Source organism: Panulirus ornatus, chromosome 5 (assembly GCF_036320965.1).
Source record: "Panulirus ornatus isolate Po-2019 chromosome 5, ASM3632096v1, whole genome shotgun sequence".
Classification (NCBI taxonomy): domain Eukaryota; kingdom Metazoa; phylum Arthropoda; class Malacostraca; order Decapoda; family Palinuridae; genus Panulirus; species Panulirus ornatus.
Window position 1 is genome coordinate 33,797,757 of NC_092228.1, and position 25,047 is coordinate 33,822,803.

At 42.1% G+C, this 25,047-nt stretch overlaps 1 non-coding gene across 1 annotated transcript; it reads right to left on the reverse strand.

Moving 5' to 3' along the window:
* Window positions 1–24,511: 24,511 nt before the first annotated feature.
* TRNAY-GUA (transfer RNA tyrosine (anticodon GUA)) lies at window positions 24,512–24,602 on the reverse strand. Its single transcript is given in 2 exon segments — window positions 24,512–24,547; window positions 24,566–24,602. It is a non-coding gene; the product is annotated as a tRNA-Tyr (tRNA).
* Between the last annotated feature and the right edge of the window lie 445 nt (window positions 24,603–25,047).

Here is a 25,047-nt window from a genome sequence, read left to right on the forward strand (position 1 = left end):
GATGATGATGATGATGCGTCCCTCACTCACACTGTCCGAAAACACACTTCACTCCAAGGACTGACACACACACACACACACACACACACACACACACACACACACACGTGTAGTGTTGTAAACACTGGGTTTCACAACCGTCCACACACTAGGCTCGTGCCACATCCTGCCATATCATGGCTGGAGTGTGTGGACTGCACTTGTCAGGGAAGCTCAGCCCCACAACATGGCCAGCCGTAGCCCGAGCACGGGTATCGCTCACGTGAGCCAAGATGGCATCATGGCAAGATATGAGGGCCTCGCTGGACAGGCTTTAACCCTGAATGTGTGAGCGTCCATGACTGACAGGTTATATTGTGTCATAACAACAGCGGTGGCTGCTTACACTAAGTAGTGATGGAAATGTAAGTAAATTCACCGCTGGCTACACGTGTTCACCTTCTCTAACATACAATAAACCATTACACCAGCACATGAACCCATACTATATAATGACAACCTTGTAATATGGATCTGAGAATTCAGTGATTGCAATATACCTCCTCCTCCATCTGCCATGAAGGTCAACCTTGTATTGTACTCCAACACTTGTTGACCATAAGATATTATACCACCATAACAGCCACTACCCTGCTATCACACACTATGTTTTCTAACACGTGACGCGGTGCTGACGTCAGCTACACTACTATAATGATGCACATTATCTTGTTGTAAACATCTCTTGGATATGATGCTTCGGGTTTTCATTTCTTATAATAATATAACTATATAGTTCATACTGCTTTATTTGTGTGGTTAAGCACATTGTGTAGAGAGATACACTGAAACACGTTCTGGTAATCACAAGCTACAGAATAACTGGCAGCTCACGAGGCCAGCCAGGGTCGAGTGTGTCATAACATGGTAGAGGTTCAGAATAATCTTTTAGTAACTGTACATATCTTGTGGTATCGTTTAGTGTTTTGTCTACACGAATATCATGATAAACTTTAAATTTAGAGAAATGATATAAAACATGTACATATACACTTGTAGATATATCTATATGTATCTAAATGAGGCAGATGAATATGTTATGTACTTAAAAATGCCACTGAAAGCCTAAAGATTCCGGTAAGAAACATAATGACCATTGTGATAAATTTTTTTTTTTTTTTGTAATAAGTATATATTGTGCTGCATTTTGTGGCCGTCATAAGATAGTTCAGCCAAAATCCTAAAGGTCTGGAAGAAGTAATGAAAGACTTTGAGAATATATATTCATCAATGCTTACAAAACACAGACTATGTTCTCCTCTTGGTGTCTAAAAGATGACCCAACACAAGACGACTACTTCAAGATAAAAGTTTCTAGGCATTAAACAAATTTTTTGCTATTATGTCCCTTTTCTCTCAGCATCATTTTTCTGGTTTACTTCGAAGAACTGCCATGTACTACCTAATATGATCATTCACTATAGATGTTTCCTGAATGATCTTCAACAACGCGTTGTATAACTCTGTTGTTGACATTATTTCGTGTAATGGATCAAACATTACAAAGTTGTGTCCATCCACACAGGTGTTACACGTCCCAAGTAGAGATAATTCCTAGATATGGCGTCTGTCTAACATAGATATATTCTCTGCTAATATTTGTACAATATTTTCCCTGCTGGACGGTACTTAAGACTTTCGTATTAAAGTCGATCAGTTGTAAGTGATCAAGCATTACAAAGGTGTGTCCATTACCACAGGTGCTACTGATCCCAGGTCAAGGTATTTCACCATCTTTGTTTCCTTAAACATTATAGTTATGCATGTTTCATCCCTGATTCCAGCCTTACAATCGATTTTTTTCTCCTTATCCTTATCATATAATTAGCTAGTTGAAGTGCAGAACACGCTTTTGAGCCCAGCCACTTTACTGTGTTTGTCAAATGATACCATTGAAATGGTGTTACCGGACTCCAACTGTAAGTAGTTACACCTGGAGTGACAAGTCACCATTGGCAAGGCAAGTAATCCACGAGTAACTGAATTTGTCTTGGCTGTGACTTGCCCTTCCATTATTTATATATATTAAAATGTGACAGTAAGAATCAAAAGCCAGAGGAGGAGGAGGAGCAGTACACATTGCTCATGATGTTTATGTATTGGCTTTACATCTCGACTAATAATTACACCTACGTCTTTCTCCTTCCTTGATAGTTCTGTTTCTAAATCTTATGGTGATCCTCTAATTTGCCTGCTATGTGCACACAGTACATCATTTTGCGTATGCCTTCAGTGAATATCACTGCACCATTGTACACTGTACAACGAGACGCTGGTCATCTTTCTGCAGTCGTCTTGCGTCATCGTACCAGTTGATAATGTTGGCTGATTTTGCCATCGTGAAATTGTTTTTAGTCACCAATGTCTCTTATAGACATCAAATATCAGGAAAATCTATCAAACTCGTAGACATAGTTTTAATGCATTGGAAAATATCGGATATAAATTTCAAAGATTTTCCCAAAGAGAAGTACAGAACAAGACAGATTACATTTATCATATCACATATCAGTTCACCAGCTAGATATACCATTATAATATATTATGAAACTTATATATGTCCTGATTCATGTACAAGGACCATCTTCTACACATGACCAATATTTCACAACCATCACAAAATGATTCACTGATAAAGCCAGTGTATGTAATGTCCTTCCTTTTCCTCAGCTCATTAGGCATTTTCCGTGACCCAACCTATATGTTATTTGTCCCCTCATTTGTGACCTTGTAGTTGTTGTACGGTGGAGTAATGCTTGACTTGCTATACTGACGGACAGACACACTGACACAAGCCATGTTGTAGTTGTTGTACGGTGGAGTAATGCTTGACTTGCTGTACTGAGAGACAGACACACTGACACAAGCCATGTTGTAGTTGTTGTACGGTGGAGTAATGCTTGACTTGCTGTACTGAGAGACAGACACACTGACACAAGCCAATATTCGTTAAATTGACAAAAATGAAGAGATAAATTTGTAATGATGAATCTTGTAATGATACATCGACTTATGTACATTTTAGGAATCCTTTACAAATTCAAAACAGAATCCGTATGATGGCATAGTGTATTTAGATAAATTTCTAACTCTTAATGTTCTTATCAGTTCAGTCCAAGGTGGAAAAACGTGACAAATAAAGCCAGATAGCAGTGTGTCATAAGACCAGAGCCCCTGCCAAGCTGGGACTTGGCCAAACATAAACAACCACTTTCTTATAGACCATTAGTCAAGGTTCTGGGTCGAGCACCAGGATCTATTGACTTCCGTCCGACATAATATATTTTCTCTGATCCTTCATCATCATCACCACACTCCCGGCACCCATCAATAAACCCTTCCCAAATTCCTCACTTCCTTATAAACTCGTCCCTGTAGTCAACAATTAAGAAACCTAAACCGACCAAAAAGCATTACGTTGTTCAACAATGTAAACCCCAGCTAGGGTGAGCCTTAGACACTCTTACGGTATATTGTGATGGACGAAGACTTTAACCCCCCCTACCACTACCACCCCTACCACCACCACCACACACAAAAAAAAGATACATAATTACTTGATATAAGAACCTATCACTGTGCCGGCGAATACAGATGGCAAAAGTGTATTTTGTTAAAAATTCATGGGATATTCTATCTAAGCTATTATATGATAATGAATGAAATCCCATAACTTTTCTGGTGCGCAGGGTAGAGAAATGTATGTAACGTGAAACCGGTAGAATTAACATATCTAACATAAAGATTTCTATTTTGTAGGTTACATAAATGTTTTACCTGTAGAAATCAGTAACATCTTCAACAACCTAAACATAACACCATCAAATTTCATATTACAAGCTATTTATCCGGGTTTTACATATCAAGAAGATACTCCATACAGAATAGTAATGTAGTTATTATCTGCACATGTTATGAGTTTCTATTCTTCAAAACTCTAGTAAGATCCGGCGAGTATACTTTGAAAAGTAGACTTTCTAATTTTGTCGTGATAAGAATTAAAGATAAATCATTAACGTTTTCCTTAAAAACATTCCTTATAAATTAGATTAAATCATTTTCTGGAGAATAATGTATAATAGTATCAATAAGACACAAACGATCAATTTTCATAAACTCAAATTTATTAAATGACAAATACAGAATATTAGTGAATGTCACCATTCTTATCGATATCAATAAAAAAAAAGATACCAGAGTCTTCAAATCATCAAAAGTAATAAAAGAAGCCGTCCGGAGGTAACTTGTTACTCTCGATGTAAACACTTATATGCGGAATCCGGTAACACCTCTTGAATAGCATGTGGAAGACAGAGTAGAGTGGCTAGGCTCAGAAGCATGTTCTCCACTTCAATTGGCTAATGATATGTTAAGGATAAAGACAACACAAACCACATACATCGATTGTGAGGACGGAATCAGGGATGAAACATCTATAACTAGAAAGGTTAAAGATACAAAGATGGTGAAATACCTTTACCCGGGATCAGTAGCACCTGTGGTAATGGACACACCTTTGTAATGCTTGATCACTTACAACTGATCAACTTTAATACGAAAGTCTTAGGTATTGTCCCTCAGGAAAACTTTTTATAAATATTCATGGAAGACTTACATATGTTATATGTACGTTATCTCTAGAAAATATCTTTACCTGGGACGTGTATAACACTTGTGTGGATAGACACAACTTTGTAATGCATGATCCATTACACGAAATGAACTTCACTAACGAAGAGTTATACAACGCGTCGTTGGAGAACATTAATCAAATACCTATACAGAATTTTTATGTTAGATAAAAGACATTTCTTAATAGTAAACATAAGAGATTATGATGAAAGATAAAGGACGTAGAGGTAAAAATTTTGTTAAAAAGATCAAATACTCCTGCCTTAAACTAGCTCCTTGTAATGCATTTTCAGTTAGATACCCGCATGATAATGCATTCTATTCTTTATAATCATAAATGTTTATGTTCTTAACACGTTTTTATCATTTCTTATATAATCTTAAGGATTCAGGCTTAAAGATCTTGGTTATGAACAATCATTATAATGCAGCACAATACATATTCATCATAAACAATTCATTTATCACAATAACCAATATGTTTGGACCAGATTCTTTTAGTCCTCAGTCACGTTTGTTAATATATAAGAGATTTTTCCAACACTGACGAGTGGCTCCGTGGTGTAGTGGTGAGCACATCTGCCTCATAAACAGTTGGTCCGGGTTCGATTCCCGGTGGGGCCTTTGTTTTCAGTATTTTTTGTGATCGTAAATACTAGTAGGTAGTCTCTCTCTCTCTCTCTCTCTCTCTCTCTCTCTCTCTCTCTCTCTCTCTCTCTCTCTCTCTCTCTCTCTCTCTCGCTCAGCCGAGAGGCAAGTTGATATGTGCTGGGTGGGTGTGTGGGGTGCAGAGTGGCTCGCCATCATATGGCAAGAACTTCATCGCTCTCACTCAGTCACGCAATCTACATTCATAGTGGCTGGCTGGAGAGAGAGAGAGAGAGAGAGAGAGAGAGAGAGAGAGAGAGAGAGAGAGAGAGAGAGAGAGAGAGAGAGAGAGAGAGAGAGAGAGAGAGAGAGAGAGAGAGAGGGGACTTTTGGCTTAACGAGTTCATCTAACGAGGTTTTGCCAAAAGGCAGGGCAAGCGCGTAACGCTCTCCGCAGAAAAATATATTGTCACGGAGAAAAAGATCAAAGTGGTGGGAGTAAGGTGTTGTGATGTGTTATGTCTGGGAAGGAGAGGTTGTATGTTTGTGGAGTGAGAGCCAGCAGACAACGTCTGAGTGAGACAGGAAGGTAAGAAAGCTGCCTGAGTCAGAGGAGTGGTAATCAACAGCCACTAAAATGCCAGATTGTCTTCATAGATTCCCAATTAGTGATTGGGACGTGCAGGAAGATCTAACTACTTTACTAACTGTGCTTTTCTTTTTTGTGAATCTACACAAAGGGGTGGTTGTCGGTAAGCGAGCAATCTACATGTAGATAGTGAAAGAAGTGTTTAATTGAAGGAAGACTGTATGGACACCATAAGGGGAAGATTTTCAGATCAGACTGCTGATAGCATAGGTAGGAGTAAGTTAAGAGGTGGCAGTAAGACGATGGTTCGATATACCTTACCGAACCTGAAGCACAATGACCTCCCAGCACCGCTCAACCTTCCAGTGCGGCCTGTCAGACGGGAGCAATGGGCAACCCTGCCAAGGCGTCCACCGCCCGCCCGACAACCTGACCTCAGGAACTGGTACCTGCCCGGGAGCCACGGGAGAACACCCTAATCCCGCACACCCCAAGCCAACAAAGGAGAGATGACCTTCAACCTGCCCGGTGGCCGACACCAGATGTACAAGGCAGGCCCGACTGCTAACCTGTGCTCTTGGACCACATCCTGTAAAGGGAGTGGGTCCAGGTTAGGGCTTTGACACTGCACACCTCAAGGTCCTGGTATGTCAGCCCTAGCCCAGTGAGAGCACTCGCACTTTCTTGGCACCATGCGCCACGCCAGTTTAATGTGGCAGATGTTATATGCACGGTGACTTTACCGGTAAAGTCCCGTAGGCCTTGTAGGACTTCCGGGGTGCCGTAGTATCTGCGCTTATGCTGGTGTGCAGCCGAAAGCGCGAAATGGACCCCAGAGACCTGATTATCTACCACATAGGCCTCTGTACCTTTGGAAGCCACGATGTCCGGCTTCCTAAAGGACCCCACAATCGGAATGCGGGGCTCGCAGGACACCTCGTAACCCCTCTGCCTCAATCGTCCGGCCAAATAGGCACTGATGTTATCGTGCCGTTTTACCCTCCCGCCATGGGCACGGGGGCACATCTGTGCGATGTGCCCGAGTGTATCCGGCTTCTGACAGGTGTCGCAGAGGCCGTTGATCTCGGGCCGGCCTCTGGACGCCCTGGCAGGGGTGGATAACGCGCCTATCCTCACTTGGACGGCTTTCACGTAATCAGAACCGGACAGGAACCGGTTCCCGCTAGTTACCCATCTGCTAACCTGAGGCATGGCAGCAGATGGAGCGAGACCCGCTCCGTCAACAGTGCTGACCAGATTGGCCCTCCATACGTGTTGGCGTTCGGGTTTATTATCCGCCTGCCGACCAGTAATGCATGCGGGTCCGGTCCAGCGCTGCAGCTTGCTCAACACCGCAGGCTCCCGGACAGCCGCATGAATCACCGGGTCAGTCGAGGTGAGTAATTTCTCGAACCGCGCTTGTTTATTCAGCCGGACGGTTGAGACAAAGTCCGGTATACCCAGCCCACCATCTCCAGCTGCCGAGTGGAAGTATGCACAGGGCACGTCATGGGCTAGGCGCAGCCAGCGGCGAACCGCCACTCGCGCTTGCCTGTCCATGCGTGCTAACTGTGTCTTATAAACTTCCCCCAACACCAGTCGATGCATGAGCTTGGGCACCAGATGTCCCACAAGCAACTCAATCCGTTGTTGAGGTTTTAGAGGGGCTCTGGTGATGTTAAGGAGCCCCTCTTCTAACAGGGCACCGTAGGACTTTCGCCGCCCCTCAGCTCCGACAAGAACGCCGAGGTACCTATATTCGTCCTCAGCACTCATGGAGCCGACAGCACTGCCCAAAACTTGGAACGTCCTATTTTTATTGACGTACCAAGTCTTGCGTTTGCCGTCGACCTCCATGCTGAGGGTACGACATTTCCCTGGATTAACATGAAGCCCACCCCCCGCGAGGGTCTCAGCCATCACGTTCATTGCCTGCTGCAGGCCAGTGGGCGTCTGCGCCACAAGGACCAAATCATCGGCAAACTCCAATGCTGATACCCTTTGGTCACCCAACCTAACCCCTACACCAGTCTCTTTCACCCTTGGTGCCTGGAAACTGTAGTGACGTAAGTGACATGGGGGCCTGCATGGGTCTGCTGGTGGTTGGGGGGTTGTCGTCAGAGACCAAATATAAATGTTGATGTTGCATGACATTAAGGTGAGGCTGTTGTGTGGTGTGGCGGGAAAGGTAGTATAATATTGGAAGCTGGTAATGTGGTATCGTACTCAGGCATGAAGCTCTGAAAGATCTGTGTGGCTGAACACGACGGCGCAACCTTCAGGTATTATGATGGCGTGACCTTTGACCTGACCATTAACGTTATGCGTGCACTTATGTACGTAACCATAATTATGTTTTCCTTTGTCATTATGTGTTTGAAGTATACATTTGACCGGCTGGTGATCTCAATGGTGTCCGTGCTAAGGCCTGGCGTAAAAGTTTGGACCTACAAGCGTAAAAGAAAGTTCTGGAGGCAAGTGTAGAGAAGGAAATTCTTGTGAATATTTCATGTGTGCTTCCATCATGCAGACCACAGTGTTACTGGGTGCAGGCTGGAGGTTTGAAGTGGCAAAGGAGACACTGGACTTGATGACTTGTGTAAGGGAACGAGAGACTGACGTGGTACCTCTCCTCTCCTGCCTGACTGTCGTCTCAAGCCCCTCTCTCCTCTCCTGCCTGACTTATACAGTGGTCAATAAATAATGGATAACACAGTGGTCAATGAATAATAGATAATACAGTGGTCAGTAAATAATAGATAATACAGTGGTCAATGAATAATAGATAATACAGTGGTCAATAAATAATAGATAATACAGTGGTCAATGAATAATAGATAATACAGTGGTCAATGAATAATAGATAATACAGTGGTCAATGAATGATAGATGATACAGTGGTCAATGAATTATAGATAATACAGTGGTCAATGAATAATAGATAATACAGTGGTCAATGAATAATAGATAATACAGAGGTCAATGAATAATAGATAAAACAGTGGTCAATGAATAATAGATAATACAGAGGTCAATGAATAATAGATAATACAGTGGTCAATGAATAATCATTTCGTGCTCTTAGATTAGAGTGGTCTAATATTATAACTAAACGTGGTTACTATGGTTGGCCTAAACTTGACATAAGTTATTTCATCCCAATAACGGACTTCAAAATATTTACTCTAAAACACATATATGCTATATTTCATGTGTCCGTCATACGTATAGTTTCCACGTTTCATTTTGTACCTGATCAATTGTCCAGTGTTGTGGCAGTGGGCAATAGTCTATATCCCTACCTTGGAGTCATGTTATCAGTTTTCATCTGAGAAAATGTTGTGATTTAAAAGAAATATGTGATGATTTGCAGCTTCATATCTGTGCTTCATGTCGACTCTAATATCTTGCAACGTAAAAGACGACAAGACAGGTGTACATAGGTACGGGCTGTCTGTAAGGGGTGCACATTGACTAGCAAGTCATATATTATTTAACAAGGCTATCACCTGCTTTTGTGGACTCAGCGGCCATATTGAATATGAAAAGTTTAGCGCTTGTTTTTCGAAATTTGTTTGTGTGGGATCTTTCATGATGTTCATAATGTAGACTGTTGATGGCGTTGAGCCACAATGACATTTGTAAAGGCTGTATAATGTAGAGCCAGTGACTCTCGCACTTCAGATTGCTGCTGCGGACGTGTTCATCCACCAAACACTCTTGTGTTATAGTGATTACAATTTACTCTGCTTTATCTCTACTTCCGTGTTGTCTCTTGTGTTATATTGATTACAATTTACTCTGCTTTATCTCTACTTCCGTGTTGTCTCTTGTGTTATAGTGATTACAATTTACTCCTCAGCTTTATCTCTGCTTCCGTGTTGTCTCTTCCAAGAGTTTTGCTACGAATATTGAATAAGAGTTATGGAGATTTATATGGGGAAAAATGTTTGAGAATGTTTGATGTGTTGAGTCAGTTGAACTACATCCACAAAGCAGGTGCTACCACCTTCTCTTGTTGTGATCTAATATCCCTTCTCTCTTTGCCACCGCCATTCCATGCCATCCCCAGTAGCAGAGTAATTTAATGTTGGTAATTTTCTGCCGTACATTTACACTACAGGGTGAGGTTAGGTGAGATTTGTATTTTTTTTTTCTTTTTGCACTAATATTTCACGTTTTACAGTACTTGAATTATTAATTGACTTTTCTGATCACATAAACACTTTTAATGGTACTGGTATATTTGACATTATTGACATCAATAATGACAATTTCATTATCTGCCATTACTATTTCACAGTTTAAGTCCTCATTAAGCGTGCAACAATTAGATATATGTTTATGGTCATGTATTTCGCACGCTCGTACATTTTGCAATTAATCCCCCTAGATATTGATGCATTACGGAAGGTCACTTATTTCGCTTGACACCGGTTACGCCGAGGCAATGAAATCTTTGTATTATGTAAAAGTTAATGAAAAATTACAAACTACGACCATAATATTCCAATAATTTCCTACAAAGAAACTTTACATATACTACTTCGAGTTATTTGTTCACATTCCTTTTTCCTTTATTTTGATGGACTTCTGTGTGGTATTAGTTATTCTGATGGACTTGTGTGTGGTATTAGGTTATTCTGATGGACTTGTGTGTGGTATTAGGTTATTCTGATGGACTTGTGTGTGGTATTAGGTTATTCTGATGGACTTGTGTGTGGTATTAGGTTATTCTGATGGACTTGTGTGTGGTATTAGGTTACTCTGATGGACTTGTGTGTGGTATTAGGTTATTCTGATGGATTGTGTGTGATATTAGGTTACTCTGATGGACTTCTGTGTGGTATTAGTTATTCTGATGGACTTCTGTGTGGTATTAGGTTACTCTGATGGACTTGTGTGTGGTATTAGGTTATTCTGATGGACTTGTGTGTGGTATTAGGTTATTCTGATGGACTTGTGTGTGGTATTAGGTTATTCTGATGGACTTGTGTGTGGTATTAGGTTACTCTGATGGACTTGTGTGTGGTATTAGGTTATTCTGATGGACTTGTGTGTGGTATTAGGTTACTCTGATGGACTTGTGTGTGGTATTAGGTTATTCTGATGGACTTGTGTGTGGTATTAGGTTATTCTGATGGACTTCTGTGTGGTATTAGGTTATTCTGATGGACTTGTGTGTGGTATTAGGTTACTCTGATGGACTTGTGTGTGGTATTAGGTTATTCTGATGGACTTGTGTGTGGTATTAGGTTATTCTGATGGACTTGTGTGTGGTATTAGGTTATTCTGATGGACTTGTGTGTGGTATTAGGTTATTCTGATGGACTTGTGTGTGGTATTAGGTTATTCTGATGGACTTGTGTGTGGTATTAGGTTATTCTGATGGACTTGTGTGTGGTATTAGGTTATTCTGATGGACTTGTGTGTGGTATTAGGTTATTCTGATGGACTTGTGTGTGGTATTAGGTTATTCTGATGGACTTGTGTGTGGTATTAGGTTATTCTGATGGACTTGTGTGTGGTATTAGGTTACTCTGATGGACTTCTGTGTGGTATTAGGTTATTCTGATGGACTTGTGTGTGGTATTAGGTTACTCTGATGGACTTGTGTGTGGTATTAGGTTATTCTGATGGACTTGTGTGTGGTATTAGGTTATTCTGATGGACTTGTGTGTGGTATTAGGTTATTCTGATGGACTTGTGTGTGGTATTAGGTTACTCTGATGGACTTGTGTGTGGTATTAGGTTATTCTGATGGGCTTGTGTGTGGTATTAGGTTACTCTGATGGACTTCTGTGTGGTATTAGTTATTCGATGGACTTAGGTATCTCTGTGGACCTTGTGTGTGGTATTAGTTATTCTGATGGACTTGTGTGTGGTATTAGGTTATTCTGATGACTTGTGTGTGGTATTAGTTTATTCTGATGGACTTTCTGTGTGGTATTAGGTTACTCTGATGGACTTGTGTGTGGTATTAGGTTATTCTGATGGACTTGTGTGTGGTATTAGGTTACACTGATGGACTTAGTGTGTAGGTATTAGGTTATCTTGATGGACTTGTGTGTGGTATTAGGTTATTCTGATGGATTTCTGTGTGGTATTAGGTTACTCTGATGGACTTGTGTGTGGTATTAGGTTATTCTGATGGACTTCTGTGTGGTATTAGGTTACTCTGATGGACTTGTGTGTGGTATTAGGTTACTCTGATGGACTTCTGTGTGGTATTAGGTTACTCTGATGGACCTCTGTGTGGTATTGAATCTTTCTAGAAGGTACAGAAATTTACTTGTGCGTGTATTACAGAAGTTACTGCAATTTAAAACACAACGTAAAGCAAACGGATAGTATCATTGATATTTTGGTATGACAGAAAACTTACTTTGGAGCCAACAAACATATGTTAGTGTTAATTAACCATTTCAGTAATATAAATACATCCGTTGTACATTTGCCACATTCATAGTGATAGTGTATGTGGTCTTAGAATTATCTTTAACACCTGAAGAAGATGGTAAAGTTGTTTTGGTTGGTGGATGCAACTTGCGTTGACGACCTTAATGACCCTGGCACTTGATAGACCTTAATGACCTTCGCAGTTGATAGACCTAAAGTCTAGACAACCAACCAACCTTTGGACTGAATTCCAGGCAGCGGCTTATGAATATCTTGTTTTAGCCTCCAACTTCAGGCCAACGCTATGCCAAAAAGGCGTAAATGGATATTTATCTGTATTCATGGAAATGCTGTTCTAGTAATAAGCCAATAGAGCGAGCAAGAATTTTAACTTCTCCTGACATATAATGGAGGATTTTTAAAGTGTGCGGCAGTAAAAGCAAAGATGTCTTTTCTGAGAGAGGTTGTCTCGGTGCATTCTCAGACAATTTTCAGGTACAGATTGAAAACAATTTTGTTTTAAATATTACCACTATGATTCTGGATTATTTGACGAGTGGCAGGGAAAGGGGGGGGGGTGATTGGTTATAATTTCATTACATATTGAATAAGAATTAATATAACTTATTAAATTACTAATACATGTCGACCTTCTCCAGAACAATGAAAATGGCAACTAGATCATAAATCAGTGTTGTGTGGTGTGGTGGCTAGGGGACGAGGCCTCACCCGCGAGACCCAGGAACAATATATGATCACACTTGGCTTGTGGGCATTTTGTGATGGCAAGGAGACACAAAATACCAAGTGTAAACTGACAACCGGTACTTATGTCAAATGAATATCTGATTAGCTACCTTCAATCAACTATTTTTTTCAAAATACATTCTCTTTCGTAGTCCGACATTACCCTCTTTATTGTATGATTGTAATATGTGATGATGTGATTGTTCCACAAAAGTGCACATGGGAGCTTACTATGTTTCTTTATATATATATATATATATATATATATATATATATATATATATATATATATATATATATATATATATATATATATATATATATATATATATATATATACAGAGGTATAAGTTTGTTGAGTATTCCTGGTAAATTATATGGGAGGGTATTGATTGAGAGGGTGAAGGCATGTACAGAGCATCAGATTGGGGAAGAGCAGTGCGGTTTCAGAAGTGGTAGAGGATGTGTGGATCAGGTGTTTGCTTTGAAGAATGTATGTGAGAAATACTTAGAAAAGCAAATGGATTTGTATGTAGCATTTATGGATCTGGAGAAGGCATATGATAGAGTTGATAGAGATGCTCTGTGGAAGGTATTAAGAATATATGGTGTGGGAGGCAAGTTGTTAGAAGCAGTGAAAAGTTTTTATCGAGGATGTAAGGCATGTGTACGTGTAGGAAGAGAGGAAAGTGATTGGTTCTCAGTGAATGTAGGTTTGCGGCAGGGGTGTGTGATGTCTCCATGGTTGTTTAATTTGTTTATGGATGGGGTTGTTAGGGAGGTAAATGCAAGAGTCCTGGAAAGAGGGGCAAGTATGAAGTCTGTTGGGGATGAGAGAGCTTGGGAAGTGAGTCAGTTGTTGTTCGCTGATGATACAGCGCTGGTGGCTGATTCATGTGAGAAACTGCAGAAGCTGGTGACTGAGTTTGGTAAAGTGTGTGGAAGAAGAAAGTTAAGAGTAAATGTGAATAAGAGCAAGGTTATTAGGTACAGTAGGGTTGAGGGTCAAGTCAATTGGGAGGTGAGTTTGAATGGAGAAAAACTGGAGGAAGTGAAGTGTTTTAGATATCTGGGAGTGGATCTGGCAGCGGATGGAACCATGGAAGCGGAAGTGGATCATAGGGTGGGGGAGGGGGCGAAAATTTTGGGAGCCTTGAAAAATGTGTGGAAGTCGAGAACATTATCTCGGAAAGCAAAAATGGGTATGTTTGAAGGAATAGTGGTTCCAACAATGTTGTATGGTTGCGAGGCGTGGGCTATGGATAGAGTTGTGCGCAGGAGGATGGATGTGCTGGAAATGAGATGTTTGAGGACAATGTGTGGTGTGAGGTGGTTTGATCGAGTAAGTAACGTAAGGGTAAGAGAGATGTGTGGAAATAAAAAGAGCGTGGTTGAGAGAGCAGAAGAGGGTGTTTTGAAATGGTTTGGGCACATGGAGAGAATGAGTGAGGAAAGATTGACCAAGAGGATATATGTGTCGGAGGTGGAGGGAACGAGGAGAAGAGGGAGACCAAATTGGAGGTGGAAAGATGGAGTGAAAAAGATTTTGTGTGATCGGGGCCTGAGCATGCAGGAGGGTGAAAGGAGGGCAAGGAATAGAGTGAATTGGAGCGATGTGGTATACCGGGGTTGACGTGCTGTCAGTGGATTGAATCAAGGCATGTGAAGCGTCTGGGGTAAACCATGGAAAGCTGTGTAGGTATGTATATTTGCGTGTGTGGACGTGTGTATGTGCATGTGTATGGGGGGGGGTTGGGCCATTTCTTTCGTCTGTTTCCTTGCGCTACCTCGCAAACGCGGGAGACAGCGACAAAGTATAATAAAAAAAATAATATATATATATAACTTTCTAAATATATATATATAATATATATATTTATGTGGGAAAGTACCAGGAGAGACTGTGTACAGATTGGAAAAAGGTGAGAACAATGGAAGTAAGGGGAGTGGGGGAGAAATGGGATGTATTTAGGGAATCAGTGATGGATTGCGCAAAAGATGCTTGTGGCATGAGAAGAGTGGGAGGTGGGCTGTTTAGAAAGGGTAATGAGTGGTGGGATGAAGAAGTAAGAGTATTAGTGAAAGAGAAGAGAGAGGCATTTGGACGATTTTTGCAGGGAAAAAATGCAATTGAGTGGGAGAAGTATAAAAGAAAGAGACAGGAGGTCAAGAGAAAGGTGCAAGAGGTGAAAAAAAGGGCAAATGAGAGTTGGGGTGAGAGACTATCAGTAAATTTTAGGGAGAATAAAAAGATGTTCTGGAAGGAGGTAAATAGGGTGCGTAAGACAAGGGAGCAAATGGGAACTTCAGTGAAGGGCGTAAATGGGGAGGTGATAACAAGTAGCGGTGATGTGAGAAGGAGATGGAATGAGTATTTTGAAGGTTTGTTGAATGTGTCTGATGACAGAGTGGCAGATATAGGGTGTTTTGGTCGAGGTGGTGTGCAAAGTGAGAGGGTTAGGGAAAATGATTTGGTAAACAGAGAAGAGGTAGTAAAAGCTTTGCGGAAGATGAAAGCCGGCAAGGCAGCAGGTTTGGATGGTATTGCAGTGGAATTTATTAAAAAAGGGGGTGACTGTATTGTTGACTGGTTGGTAAGGTTATTTAATGTATGTATGACTCATGGTGAGGTGCCTGAGGATTGGCGGAATGCGTGCATAGTGCCATTGTACAAAGGCAAAGGGGATAAGAGTGAGTGCTCAAATTACAGAGGTATAAGTTTGTTGAGTATTCCTGGTAAATTATATGGGAGGGTATTGATTGAGAGGGTGAAGGCATGTACAGAGCATCAGATTGGGGAAGAGCAGTGCGGTTTCAGAAGTGGTAGAGGATGTGTGGATCAGGTGTTTGCTTTGAAGAATGTATGTGAGAAATACTTAGAAAAGCAAATGGATTTGTATGTAGCATTTATGGATCTGGAGAAGGCATATGATAGAGTTGATAGAGATGCTCTGTGGAAGGTATTAAGAATATATGGTGTGGGAGGCAAGTTGTTAGAAGCAGTGAAAAGTTTTTATCGAGGATGTAAGGCATGTGTACGTGTAGGAAGAGAGGAAAGTGATTGGTTCTCAGTGAATGTAGGTTTGCGGCAGGGGTGTGTGATGTCTCCATGGTTGTTTAATTTGTTTATGGATGGGGTTGTTAGGGAGGTAAATGCAAGAGTCCTGGAAAGAGGGGCAAGTATGAAGTCTGTTGGGGATGAGAGAGCTTGGGAAGTGAGTCAGTTGTTGTTCGCTGATGATACAGCGCTGGTGGCTGATTCATGTGAGAAACTGCAGAAGCTGGTGACTGAGTTTGGTAAAGTGTGTGGAAGAAGAAAGTTAAGAGTAAATGTGAATAAGAGCAAGGTTATTAGGTACAGTAGGGGTGAGGGTCAAGTCAATTGGGAGGTGAGTTTGAATGGAGAAAAACTGGAGGAAGTGAAGTGTTTTAGATATCTGGGAGTGGATCTGTCAGCGGATGGAACCATGGAAGCGGAAGTGGATCATAGGGTGGGGGAGGGGGCGAAAATTTTGGGAGCCTTGAAAAATGTGTGGAAGTCGAGAACATTATCTCGGAAAGCAAAAATGGGTATGTTTGAAGGAATAGTGGTTCCAACAATGTTGTATGGTTGCGAGGCGTGGGCTATGGATAGAGATGTGCGCAGGAGGATGGATGTGCTGGAAATGAGATGTTTGAGGACAATGTGTGGTGTGAGGTGGTTTGATCGAGTAAGTAACGTAAGGGTAAGAGAGATGTGTGGAAATAAAAAGAGCGTGGTTGAGAGAGCAGAAGAGGGTGTTTTGAAATGGTTTGGGCACATGGAGAGAATGAGTGAGGAAAGATTGACCAAGAGGATATATGTGTCGGAGGTGGAGGGAACGAGGAGAAGAGGGAGACCAAATTGGAGGTGGAAAGATGGAGTGAAAAAGATTTTGTGTGATCGGGGCCTGAACATGCAGGAGGGTGAAAGGAGGGCAAGGAATAGAGTGAATTGGAGCGATGTGGTATACAGGGGTTGACGTGCTGTCAGTGGATTGAATCAAGGCATGTGAAGCGTCTGGGGTAAACCATGGAAAGCTGTGTAGGTATGTATATTTGCGTGTGTGGACGTATGTACATGTGTAGGGGGGGGGGGGTTGGGCCCAATTTCTTCGACTGTTTCCTGGCGCTACCTCGCAAACTCGGTAGACAAGCCGAACCAAAGTATATAAAAAAAAAAAAAAAAAAGAAAAAAAAAAAATATATTTATATATATATATAATATAATATATATATTATATATATATAATATATATATATATATATATATATATATATAAAAATATAATATATGAGTATAAATATAGATATATATATATACAAAAACCATTTGCATTTTCTAAGTATTTCTCAACAAACATTCTTCAAAGCCAAACACCTGATCCACACATCCTCTACCACTTCTGAAACCACACTGCTCTTCCCCAACTGATGCTCTGTACAATAGCCTTCACCCCTCAATCAATACCCTCCCAATAGAAAATTTTACCAGGAATAACCAAAACAAACTTATACCTCTGTAATTAGAGCTCTCACTCTTAATCCCCTTTGCCTTTGTACAATGGCCCTATGCACGGCATTCCGTCCAATCCTCAGGCACCTCACCATGAGTCATACATACATTAAATAACCTTACCAACTAGTCAACAATACAGTCTCCCCCCTTTTTAATAGATTCCCACTAGCAAATACCATCCAAGTCTGCGGAGGGGGGCCTTTGCCGGGCTTTCATCTTCCCGCATTAAGCTTTTACTACCCACTTCTCAGTTTACCGGGAGATGAGGTGTGGGGGGGGTCATTTTCCATGAACGGGGGCGGGGGGCGTCGGGGGGGTCCGGGGGGGGGGGGGGGGGGGTGGGGGGGGGGTGGGGGGGGTGGTCTGGGTTTGGGGGTGGGTGGGGGGGGTTGGGGGGGGGTTGGGGTGGATGTGAGTTGTGTGCAGATACTAGTTTGGTTCGCACACATAGCACTCTCACACCTTTGGTACCGTCGCCGCGGGTGGTTTGGGATGAGCCAAGGGGGTGGGAGTACTTCGTGCTGGAGGTTTATTGTTGAAGGGTCGTCTTTGACGGGAATGGTCTCAGCAGGTTTGAAGGATTGAGCATGCAAAACGTGATGCATGTCAATGGAGGTGGGGATAGTAGGGTGGGTGGGTGGAGGATAGATCCGATAGAGTGCTCTGTCTAGAAAACTCTAGGGCAGGTCTTCGTGGGTGTGTAGCTTACAAGCATCGGACTCAGGTGAGTCCGTGAAGGCTGGACTGGGGAGGTCTGATGACGTACCGCTGTGACACAATTGTATCTATCAGTGTCAATCTTACGGGAAAAAACACCTGTGTGCGTCGCATTTGTGTAAGCGGTTGTCCCTGGGGGGGGGGGGGGTGTGAATGGTTTGGTGTGGGGGTCCAGGGCGGGGGGGGGTGCGAGGGGGAAGGTATGGTTTGGGTTTCTTGTATTGCTTGGAGGAGGGTGAGGTTGCTTCTTCCGGAGTGCGGCTATTACAGCGCAGCTATTAGGGGAGGTCTGTGGTCAATAGGGGGTCCTCATTGTTCGGCTGAGGAGGACCACATGGCTTTTGGAGCGTTCTGCTTCGGTTCTATGAAGAAATACTTAGATAATGAATACCAAAGCAATGATTTGTACTCTATATATCGACTACCCTAACATATCCATCATATATATAATATCGCTCCTCTTTTTCACACTGGTAGAACCTACTAGCATCTTTCTCTTGACCCACCTGTCACTTTCTTTTATACATCTCCCACTCAATAGCATTTTTTTCCCTGCAAAAAATCGTCCAAATAAAGCCACCCCCCCCCGCCCCCCCGCCCCGCCCTCTCATCATCTACTCTTTCACTAAATAATCTCCTCTTTACCCTCTTCCCCCCAACTCACCACTCACTACCCTTTCAAATCACTAGCCCCACGCTCCCACACTTCTAAATGCCACAAGCATCTTTTATTGCCCAATCCATCACTGACTTCCTAAAATACATCCCCTTTTTCCTCCCCCTCCCCCAATAACAATAAAAATAGGAAGAAAAACAGAAATAGAGAGACAAATAAAAAAAAAGAAACAATCAAATAAAAAAAAGAAAAAAAAAAAATAAAAAACAAGAAAGAATAAAAAAGAACAAGAAAAAAAAAAGAACAAAAAACAAGAAAAAAAAAAAAAACAAAAAAAAAATAAAAGGAACAAAATAAATAATAAAAAAAAAAAAAAAAAACAGAACAAAACAAAAACACCAAAAAGCCAAACAAAAAAAAAAACCAAAAACCAAAAAAGTCAAAAAAAAAAAAGGGGAAGGGGGTGGGGGGGAGGGAGGGGGGGGAGGGGGGGGGGGTGAATGGGGGTGGGGGTAATGAATAGGGGGTGAGCGGTAGTAGGCGATAAGAATATGTTTCTCTGAGGAGAGCCTGAAGCGCTGGAAACGAATGCTTGGCAAAAAATAGGTAGAGGTTACTCGTTAAGACAATATAAGCGAAGAGAGAGAAAAAGAGAGATAGAGGAGAACTATAGACCCATAAGATAGACGATCTCTCTCTCTCCTCTCTCCTCTCTTAATCTCTCTCTCGTCTCTCTCTCTCCTTCTCTCTCTCAGAAGAGAAGACATCTCAAAATCGACCTTGAAACCAGTAAGCACTATTCCAAGTAGTATTTATGTTATGCGTAGGGGACTCTGGACGCGTGCGGTTCCGTGTGCACCGGTCGGGATAAGAAGATGTTGTTGGGAGATTAAGAAAAAAGAGATTGAGTGGAATGCGAATAAAATAATGAAAGAAATTATAAATATAAGAAAAACTAAAAAATAAACAACCACAACTAACTTGATAGGCCAAAAATACAACAAAAAAGACAACAACCAAACCAAAAACAAATAACAGACCAAAAAACAAATCACCAAAAACACAAACAGCCTCACAACAACGCCCCCAAACCGCACAGCAACAAACAACCCTACACACCCCGAAAAAACCTAATAGCCCACACAACCAAACAAAACACCAAACCACCACACCCAAAAGCAAAATAACGCTCGAACACAACTACCCAAGTAAACAAACACAAAACCACCAAACAACAAAAAAACAACCAACCGCAACGAACACAAGACTCAACCAGAAAACCACCAAAGCAACCAAAAACAACCACAACTCCAAACCTTCCAAAAAATAAACCACCCCACACTAACACCCAACCCCCAGACCCATCAAACCATCCCTATACCCATACACCCCCAAACACCCCGCCAAATCAACCAACTACCACCAACCCAAGCCCATCGCCAAAAATACTGTCAAAAACTCAAAACACCACTCCTTCTAAACACCAGATGCAGAACACCACCAACCCCACCCCCAAACAATTAAACTTAGAACAAGACACCCCACACTCCCACCCCAACAAAAAAAAACTCCAAACAACATTACTAACCCAACGACCCAAAACTTCGAACCTCCCCCCCCCATCCAGTCGTACCCCACGACCTTACTATCGACCTAACCCCCTAAATCACACACACCCCAACTCAATAAAAAACTACTACAGCCCACACCACAATCCGGCTCCCACCACACACCTATACAAATCAAACAATTCATACCCACAAAAACCTACGCAAAAACGTGCACCCGATGGCTCCAACTACCACGCCCTATTCAACCGCTGAACCCGCCTCCCCAGTCTCTTACCACCCCCACAAACCCGCCAAACCACCCCACCACGCCCCTCCCACACTCCACCCCCCACCCCCCACTTACCTCGCCCCACACCCCAACTCCAGCCCTCCTGCCCACGCCCCCCCAACCAACGCATCCCCCCCCCAACCCAAGCACAGCCCACACAAAAAAAACACCTGACACAGCAAGAACCCCCCCCTACTAACCCCCCAACCACGACCACATACCTAAACCCCACCACCAAACACACCAATCTCTCCCACCCCCCCCCTCCCAAAACCAAATTACAAAACACCCCCCACTCCCCCCCGAACATCCTATCCACCACACCCTATGCAATCACCCCACACCGCAACCAACTTAACCAACTCCCCCCCTCCCCTCACAACGCTCCCCCCCCCCACCCTCCACCCTCCACACCACCCCTTTCACATCCCAACCCCCCTCCCCCCAACACCCCACGCACCCAACCCCCAACCTCCACCACCCCCCCCCCCATCCCCCTCCCCACCAAACCCCCCCCCCCCACTCCACCCTCCCCCACCCCCTCACCACCACACCAGACCCCTCCCTCCCCCCACACTGCCCCACCATCTCCCCCCCCCCAACACCCACCGTCCCCCCCATCACCCTCCCTCCCACCCCCACCCCCCCCCCCCCCTCAACACCCTCAACACATACCACCCCAACCACCACCACCTCCACACACCCCCCCCACACCACACACCCCCCAACCAACCCAATACCTACACCCCAAAAAACCCCAACATCCCCACCGACACACCTGTACACCTCACACAATACCCTTCCCAGCTCACTTACCCTCACCACCCACTTCCCCACAACATACACTCTATCATACTGAAAACCCAAACAAATCTTCACCTTAGCCTCCACAAGATAATGATCAGACATCCCTCCAGTTGCACCTCTCAGCACATTAACATCCAAAAGTCTCTCTTTCGCGCGCCTGTCAATTAACACGTAATCCAATAACGCTTTCTGGCCATCTCTCCTACTTACATACGTATACTTATGTATATCTCGCTTTTTAAACCAGGTATTCCCAATCACCAGTCCTTTTTCAGCACATAAATCTACAAGCTCTTCACCATTTCCATTTACAACACTGAACACCTCATGTATACCAATTATTCCCTCAACTGCCACATTACTCACCTTTGCATTCAAATCACCCATCACTATAACCCGGTCTCGTGCATCAAAACCACTAACACACTCATTCAGCTGCTCCCAAAACACTTGCCTCTCCTGATCTTTCTTTACATGCCCAGATGCATATGCACCAATAATCACCCATCTCTCTCCATCAACTTTCAGTTTTACCCATATTAATCAAGAATTTACTTTCTTACATTCTATCACATGCTCCCACAACTCCTGTTTCAGGAGTACTGCTACTCCTTCCCTTGCTCTTGTCCTCTCACTAACCCCTGACTTTACTCCCAAGACATTCCCAAACCACTCTTCCCCTTTACCCTTGAGCTTCGTTTCACTCTGAGCCAAAACATCCAGGTTCCTTTCCTCAAACATACTACCTATCTCTCCTTTTTTCACATCTTGGTTACATCCACACACATTTAGACACCCCAGTCTGAGTCTTCGAGGAGGATGAGCACTCCCCGCGTGACTCCTTCTTCTGTTTCCCATTTTAGAAAGTAAAAAAATACAAGGAGGGTAGGATTTCTGGCCCCCCTCTCTGGTCCCCTCTAGTCGCCTTCTACGACACGCGAGGAATGCGTGGGAAGTATTCTTTCACCCCTATCCCCAGGGATAATATATATATATATATATATATACATATAAATATACATACACATACATACGCACATATACACACACACACATATACATATATAAACATATGAAAAATGTAAGAAGCAATTTAGAAAACTGAAACTTCTAGCTTGAAATGAAATGAAAAAATGAATGTCACATAATGGTTCAACCTCTGGCTATGGAAAAGGGAAATGTATAATTCATTTACACAAACGTCAATAGCAGTTCTCATCAATTCAACCACTGTATCAATAAGCTTCAATGTCTAAGCTACATTTTTTCCAATTTCACTATTATCTTGTCAAAGCACCATGTATGAAAACTATCACTCCAGTAACACAACTATAAACATTTACTTCCCCTTTAAAAAAGTTCTGGGGAAGTCTGTCTCGATACACTGCGGGACACTCTACCACCTGGCGAGGTTTGTGTTGCAATGGTTCTTGATTCACAAACGTAGTAGTATCACTGTTGGGCGGAAGAACATTCTTGTAACCACAGCAAGCATCACAGTCCGTGCAACTCCATTATGATGGTTCTTCTCATGACGCGACGCTTAAGCAGTATTTCAGCATGTACTGTTATTTTTCTATCTCTTTCCTCTGCATAATGCACTCATCTTTTGTTGCACCACATATCTCATAATCTCCTTGCCCTCTCTTTTCACATGCTGTCACATCTTGAGCCTTTTTAGGGTTGCTTCCTTTTAGCTGTTTTCCATCCATGGCAAACAGTAGTTATAACAACGAGGTAACGAGAGGTATTGAGGCAAAGCTTGGTCACATGAATACTTCACGTTTTAACCACCAACCACTGCTGAAGTAGCTTACTATGCTGGGTAAAGACGGTCGCTGGCAGGTACAAGTTGTATATTGAATGTCACCTTCAGCGGTATATCTTGCCTATGCTACTATCACTGTTGAGTAACGCAGCACATACTGGCACATGAGACCAATGAAAGCCCTTCGATATATATATATGTATATATATATATATATATATATATATATATATATATATATATATATATATATATATATATATATATATATATATATATATATATATATATATATATTATATATATATATTCTATATATATATTTTCTATATATATATATATATATATATATATATATATATATATATATATGGTTGAGAGAGCAGAAGAGGGTGTTTTGAAATGGTTCGGGCACATGGAGAGAATGAGTGAGGAAAGATTGACCAAGAGAATATATGTGTCGGAGGTGGAGGGAACGAGGAGAAGAGGGAGACCAAATTGGAGGTGGAAAGATGGAGTGAAAAAGATTTTGTGTGATCGGGGCCTGAACATGCAGGAGGGTGAAAGGAGGGCAAGGAATAGAGTGAATTGGAGCGATGTGGTATACCGGGGTTGACGTGCTGTCAGTGGATTGAATCAAGGCATGTGAAGCGTCCTGGGGTAAACCATGGAAAGTTGTGTAGGTATGTATATTTGCGTGTGTGGACGTATGTATATACATGTGTATGGGGGGGGTTGGGCCATTTCTTTCGTCTGTTTCCTTGCGCTACCTCGCAAACGCGGGAGACAGCGACAAAGCAAAAAAAAAAAAAAAAAATATATATATATATATATATATATATATATATATATATATATATATATATATATATATATATATATATATATATATATATATATATATATGTGTATACAAAGAGAGAGAGAGAGAGAGAGAGAGAGAGAGAGAGAGAGAGAGAGAGAGAGAGGGTCACTGAAGCTTATTGTTGAGATTTGTCACGTGATTTTCACATTTTTCCCACTTTCAGTTGTGTAGAATGTCAAATTTATTCATCTTTATATGTGTATACTGATAGTGATTTTGTATTAACTGTAGCAAAAAAGTTTTGCCAAAGTTAAAGGTTAACGGATAATGGAGGATCCAGAGAGTCGTTAGCAGTAATAGGAACGTGTACATAACCTCACAGAAAATTAATCCTTGGCTGTGACAACAGTTGTGTCATGAATAGTATATCCTTCGAGCCGGATTCGAACCAGCGACCTATGGATGTCTGTTTAAGATTCCAACTACAGTCCACCGCTCTACCAACTGAGCTATCGAAGGATGAGGAAAGTAGAGCAGTTTGTACGAAAATATTTTTGGAAACTGTCGATTTTGTGTTGCTGAGATAGGAGTGGTGGGAGGATTTTTAAGGTGCCGAGTGGCTTTTAATGGAAGAATTATCGTGTGTGGGGCTTCTCGTGTTTTGCTCGATGAGCGTTTCACACGTAAACTCCCTTACTTCTTTATTGCTTTGATATTTCGTATTTCTGTCCTGATGCATAACACTTAAATTCATGGACTTGCCTACTTTTCGACAACGTCTTCGCAAGTATAAATCTAGTCCCATCCCTAGCACCAGAATGACATGTATTATCACTCGACATCGAGCATTATTCATTAAGTTCCAAAGCCAATCTTTTGTCTCTCAATTGTTTAACCTCCGATACACCTGGTCTTCACCGAGCGTCGCTTTCTGAGCGTCGAGAATGTTAATAGCTGATCGAAG